At 40.9% G+C, this 6,722-nt stretch overlaps 1 pseudogene; it reads left to right on the forward strand.

Annotated features, from left to right (window-relative positions):
• Positions 1 to 1,010: 1,010 nt before the first annotated feature.
• On the forward strand, positions 1,011 to 1,448 carry LOC110151634 (large ribosomal subunit protein P1 pseudogene; annotated as a pseudogene).
• The last annotated feature ends 5,274 nt before the right edge of the window (positions 1,449 to 6,722 follow it).

Here is a 6,722-nt window from a genome sequence, read left to right on the forward strand (position 1 = left end):
TTGCCATCCTAGGAGAAAAGGATGACGAGAACCTTCTCTGCAAGTTCAGGGAATGAGTCTAGCTTAGGCAGCTTCCTGGGGATGATAGGATTTGGACTCCATTTGCAGACATGAACAAGATACAGTTGTGGAGGAAGCTGGCTGCAGGCACTATAGAAGCGGGTCCTTTAAGTACAAGAGATCATAAGGAATATTATGGAGCCATTAAATTCATAAATTCTAAAACTTTAAATAGATGGGATAATTACTTGTATTAAGTGATTGGTAATATAAAGTAATCCCATTTTTTTAACTATAAATTTGGATGAATTTACACAGATATGTTACCATTTTTTAATTTTCTAAAATCTCTTATTGTAAATATAAACAGAGAAGTGTTATCAACTTCTTTAGTTGGATGAACTACTTTCTCCTCACCAGACACACACCAGCTGGGATGCAGACAAGGGAACCCAACACGTTTCTACCTTCCCACTGCAGGGCCCTGAGACTGCAGCCTCCTGTCTGTCCCCTGCTGTGGACCCAGGGTCTGACCCAGAGCCTCAATCAACCCTCCCTGAAACAATGCACTTGGGAAGTGGCCTACGTTATAGTAAAGACAGTGAGTTTCACCGGAAGGCACCCCAAACATCGAATCTTGCAGAATTTGGTTTGCTCTAACAGCAGAACTGTGAAAATGTGTAAGTTTAAAAGTTGGTTTCTTTGGGGGACAATGCAACGGAGCCCTGAATCGCTCGTGCCATATCTCACATGGCCATCAGAGGGCAGTGTGTAGCTGCTTATGACCAACACACGGCTCTATTCCAAAAGGGATCCTTTTCAAACTAGCCTTCCTCAGAACATGTTTTATAAACTTACAGGATTTCTTATATTTACTTGCTTTTCTTCTCCAGTCTCCTTTGGAAACTCGTGAAAATCCACTACAAGTAATAACTAAGTAGAGCCACTGACTGGACGTTGTTCCTTGTGATAACATTGTGGGCATTTAAAATTCTGTGTCCAGTCTTTCCTCCGCTGCCGCTAAGGTGCTCGGTTCTTCCGAGGAAGCTAAGGCCGTTTTGGGGTGAGGCCCTCACTTCATCCGGCGACTAGCACCGCGCCCGGCAGCCCCCACCTAGCACTCGCCCGCACCATGGCCTCCATCTCGGAGCTCGCTTGCATCTTCTCTGCCCTCATTCTGCACGACGATGAGGTGACGGTCACGGAGGATAAGATCGATGCCCTCATTAAAGCAGCCGGTGTAAATGTTGAGCCTTTCTGGCCAGGTTTGTTTGCAAAGGCTTTGGCCAATGTCAACATTGGGAGCCTCATCTGCAATGTGGGGGCTGGTGGACCTGCCCCAGCCACCGCTGCTGCCCCAGCTGAGAAGAAAGGAGAAGCAAAAAAAAAAAGAATAATCTGAAGAGTCTGATGATGACATGGGCTTTGGTCTTTTTGTTACTTTGTAAACAAAGTTGTAAACAAAGTTGTAAACCCCTTTAGTAACATTCAATAAAAAGCTGAGCTGTTAAAAAAAATAATAAAATTGTGCGTCCAAACCACACCCCCATCTATGTGTATAGAACATCTATTGACAAACTAATTGATGTATTAGAGATATTTTTCAATCATGTTGCTCCTCCTTTGTGATGTGAATCTTTGGGTGGCAAGTGGTCTGCTCATAAGATAGTGGGAATGTCCCTGATGCCCTAGGAGACAAAATGGAGGTCCTTTTGTTAGTAGGTCTCAGCGGGAGTTGGTAAAGGGGGAGATCTCCTGCTCAGCACAGCCAAGGTCAGGTCCACACTGTCTCCTGTTCCCAAAGCACTGAGTCTGAGGCTGCTTCCTGCCCCCTTCCCCTCACCCCCGCCAGGAACTTTGCTAAAATCCTGTATATTCTGAAGGAGCATCAGGGCCAGAATCATGAACAATGGTTATAATAATTTGGGGAGAGAGATAAAGTTATGTATTTTCAGTTCTTTGAGTTAAAATTTATTAACAGTATTTGCAGAGGTCCAGCCTCATTACTCTCAACGTGGATGTTATGTTCCCCCAGCGCATTTTGTGGACCATTCTGTCTTTCCCCAGTTGAATTATCTGCCACTCTCGTCAAAAATCATTGACCACATACATGAAGGCTTGTTTCTGGGTTCTGAATTCTATTCCACTGAGCGATAATTCTGTCTTTATGCCAGTACCAAAGTATTTTGATATTGTAGCTGTGTGACGTTTTGAAACCAGGAAGTGTGCGTCCTCCCAACATAGTTTTTCTTGCTTAAAATTATTTGACTATCTGGGGGTCTATTAGGTGTAAAGTATCTTAGGATAGGCTTTTTGATTTAGGATGGAGTTTTGAAGGGATTGCATCAAATTATAAATTACAATGGGTAGTATTGAGATCTTAGCAGTAAATTGTCTAAACCATGAAAATGAGATTGATCTCATATAATCTCTTAACAAGTTTGGCAAGTTTGTTTTGTAGTCTTCACCTCCTTGGTTAAGTTAATTACTGAGTAGTTTATTCTTTCTGACATATTTGTAAATAAAATTGTCTTAATTTCCTTTTCAAGTTTATCATATTTGTATACAGAAATGCAAATGATATCCAGTGTTGACTTTCATATTATTTGCTGAATTATTATTTATGACATTATTTTGTGGCATCCTTAGGATTTCTAAATAGGAATGTCATGTGTGAAGAGAGATAATTCTACTACTTTTAAAATTTGAATGTAAGTGATTTATTCATTGATTCTGTTATTGATGTGTTTCCTAACTGCAGTGGCTAAAACTACCACTTTTATGTTGCTTAAAAGTGGTAAAACCCAGCATGCTTACATGTTTCCTGATCTCAAAAGAAAAGTTTTCAGTCTTTCACCACTGACTGTGAAGTTGACTGTGCATATTATATACATGGCATTAATTACGTTGTGGTGATTACCTTCAGACCTAATGTGTTGAGTGTTCTTTTTTTAATCATGAAAGTATTCTTGAATTTCTTCAATTGCTTTCTCAGCATTAATTGTGGCGATCCTGATTTTTTTTTCCTTCATTCCATTAATGTGATGTATTACACCAATGCATTTTCCTAAGTTGATGCATCCTCTCATTCCAGGAATAAATTTCACTATTCATTATTCTAATTCTTATTATATAAATAGATTCAAGTGATTAATGTCTAAATAAATATATGTGCACTCCTAGCCTCAGCTCAGGCTGTCTAAACCCTGGTATGTTGGCAGGCAGTTGCCAGGATTCAACACTGAATCACAGAGGTTAATGTCTAATTCCTGATTGCTGTTTTACACAGTCAATGACTGTCTGACTTAAACCAGCATTCACCCATTTCATGCCTCTGTGTCTCTCACGCTCCCTTCCTTCCTTCTGGGATTCATTCACTTCTTCCTTAAATACATCCTTCCTCACTTTCAGTGAGAGCCTGAGAAATACAAACTCTCATAATCTTTTTTATCTGAAAAAATTCATATTATACTTTTATTCTTGAATGAGAGTTTAGAATAAAATCTACACAGACATTTTTGTGATGTTTACCTTAGCATCTGAAGATGTCATTCCTTGTGTCCTGCCCTGAATTGTGACTGCCAGCTGATCTGCTATTTGCTTTTACTGTCGTCTGACTTCCCTCCTCTGTAATAAAGTCCTCAATTGTCTTTAATTGATTTAATTGACTGTCTTCAATTAAATCAGGAAAGGAGTACGTCAAGGCTGTACATTGTCACTCTGCTTTTTTAATTTATATGCAGAGTACATCATGCAAAATGCCAGACTGGATGAAGCACAAGCTGGAATCAAGATTGTCAGGAGAAATATCAATAACCTCAGATATGCAGATGACACCACCCTTATGTGGACACCACCACACCTTATGGCAGAAAGTGAAGAAAAACTAAAGAGCCTCTTGATGAAAGTGAAAGAGGAGAGTGAAAAAGTTGGCTTAAAGCTCAACATTCAGAAAACTAAGATCATGGCATCTGGTCCCATCACTTCAGGGCAAATAGATGAGGAAACAGTAGCAGACTTTATTTTTGGGGGCTCCAAAATCACTGCAGATGGTGACTGCAGCCATGAAATTAAAAGACACTTACTCCTTGGAAAGAAAGCTATGACCAACCTAGACAGCATATTAAAAAGAAGAGACATTACTTGGCCAACAAAGGTCCGTCTAGTCAAGGCTATGGTTTTTCCAGTAGTCATGTATGGATGTGAGAGTTGGACTATAAAGAAGGCTGAGTGCCAAAGAATTGATGCTTTTGAACTGTGGTGTTGGAGAAGACTCTTGAGAGTCCCTTGGACTACAAGGAGATCCAACCAGTCCATCCTAAAGGAGATCAGTCCTGAGTGTTCATTAGAAGCACTGATGCTGAAGCTGAAACTCCAATATTTTGGCCACCTGATGCCAAGAGCTGACTCATTTGAAAAGACCCTGATGCTGGGGAAGATTGAGGGCAGGAGGAGAAGGGGACGACAGAGGATGAGATGGTTGGATGGCATCACTGACTCGATGGACATGAGTTTGAGCAAACTCCAGGAGTTGGTGATGGACAGAGAAGCCTGACGCACTGCAATCCACGGAGTAGCAAAGAGTCGGATACGACTGAGCAACTGAACTGAACTATCTTCTACAGTCCCTTACTATAGGGCAAGGCTCAAATTTATTTTTATGTTTCCTGCACAAGACTGGGATCTGCAGACTCATGTTTTCAGAAATTCTAAAAATATAAAATCTGTTCCTTCACCAGTCCTCCCCTTTCTCATCCTTCAATCCCACTTGCATTAGACTCTCTCTGTGTATATGTGTGTGTGTGTGTGTGTGTGTGTGTATTTCATGTGTCTCATTGCCCTCGCCCTCTTTATCTTCTATCACTTTGTATCTCTGCAGTATCCTAGGTCACTAATTTTGTCTTCAACCCTGGTAAGCTGCTATCTGATCCATCCAATAGAGCTCTAATTTCTCTGGCACTTTTTGTTTGTTTTAGAAGTTATTTTTATCTTGTTTTATTTTTCTAAATTTCCTTTTATTTTTTCATAGTATCTTATTCAGTTATGGTACCAATATAATCTTTTAGGTCTTTAACCAATATACATGAGTTTTTTTTTTTTTATAGTTTTATCAACTGTTCTATTTCATGAAGTTCTTGGGGTTCTAATCCTCCCATTTATAGGATCTCCTGATTCTTGTTCATGGTGAGATCAGGGCACATTTTTTTTGATAGTGGATCCTTGCTAGCTTTAGAATATATATATGTGTGTGTGTGTGTGTGTGTGTGTGTGTGTGTGTGTGTGGTCATGTTCAGGACATTTCTACTTATTGGCATTTTTGTAAAGTGTTATTTTGGTTTTTAATCAGGAAAGGATATTAAATTTTCTCCAATGGATTTTCAGACCCTATGGAGATGAACATATATAATTTTTCTTAAATATCATTTCCTTCATTTTCCTCCCAACACAGAGACTTCACTTATCACCCCGGTTAAAACAAAACATCCCTCACTGTCCACCTCAACCCCCTTCCTCTGTTTACTAATATCAATAGCACTTAGAATCAGACACTGGCTGCCTGAATCACAGGCTGTCTTATTCTGTTTGGGCAGCAGTAACAAACCACAGACTGGGTGGCATATAAACAACAGAAATTTATTTCTCACAGTTGTAGATGCTGGAAAGTCCAAGATAAGGTGCCTGGAGATCCCCGTCTGGTGAGGCCCACTTTCTGGCTCATACCAGGTTCATACTTCTGATGTATTCTCCCCTGTCAGAAGGGACAAGAGGACTATCTCAGGCCTCTTTTACAAGGACACTCATCCCTCCATGACGCCTCTGCCTTCCGACCCAATCGCCTCCCAAAGGCCCACCTCCTAATACCAATCACGTCAGGGGTTAAGATGTCAGCATAGGAATGTGGGGGACATAAATATTCAGTCCACAGCACAGGCCTAGTGACTATCCCCTCAGAGGAGTCTCTTTCCTCCTCACCCAGAACCTAGATAACAGTTTCCTCATCTACTCAACCCTCTATTAGGGGCACAATCCACCAGTAGACTTGGCTTTATATATGTATGTTAGGGGGAGGGGTGTCTCTCCCCTCCCCTTCCTGATCTTTGCCTCCTCTTCCATCAAAAAGCAGTGAAGCTCAGTCACTCACTCTGTTCCATGGACAAATGGCAGGACCCTCACCCTGGCAGCTGAAACCCTGGATCACAAACTTGCACCTGGTTTTCCCTTCCCCTCTTCACTCCCAGGGCCTTTTCCATCCTCTCTTCTGAGTTTGGCCAGGCCATCACACATCTGAGTGTTTGTAGCACAAGGGTGTTTAGACTGCCTGGTCTACATCCTGTGGGGACCAAGAGCTGTCACCTCCCTAACAGTTACAATCTCCATTGCTAGCAAAGACAACATACCTAGACCTTGAGCCAACAGTATTCTTTTGTGGTTTTTAATGTATTTTTGAAATGTTTTCTGTACACACACACACAAAAAAAAAATTTATGGTTTTCCATTGTTTTCTTTTAAAATATTCTTATTAAAATAAAATAAATTCTGGAAAGATGGCAGTGTTCATGGAAGTATAGCATTTGTCACCCAGAATCTCCACATAAACACAGATGGATCAATCAGATATTAAAACCAAAACCCATGGGCAGTATTCACAAGCCTAGATGACAAGGTATTCCCCTGTGACCACAAAATACCAGCGGGTGGACAACAGCCATGACCCTGCCCAG

This window comes from Odocoileus virginianus, chromosome 7, assembly GCF_023699985.2.
Source record: "Odocoileus virginianus isolate 20LAN1187 ecotype Illinois chromosome 7, Ovbor_1.2, whole genome shotgun sequence".
Classification (NCBI taxonomy): Eukaryota; Metazoa; Chordata; class Mammalia; order Artiodactyla; family Cervidae; genus Odocoileus; species Odocoileus virginianus.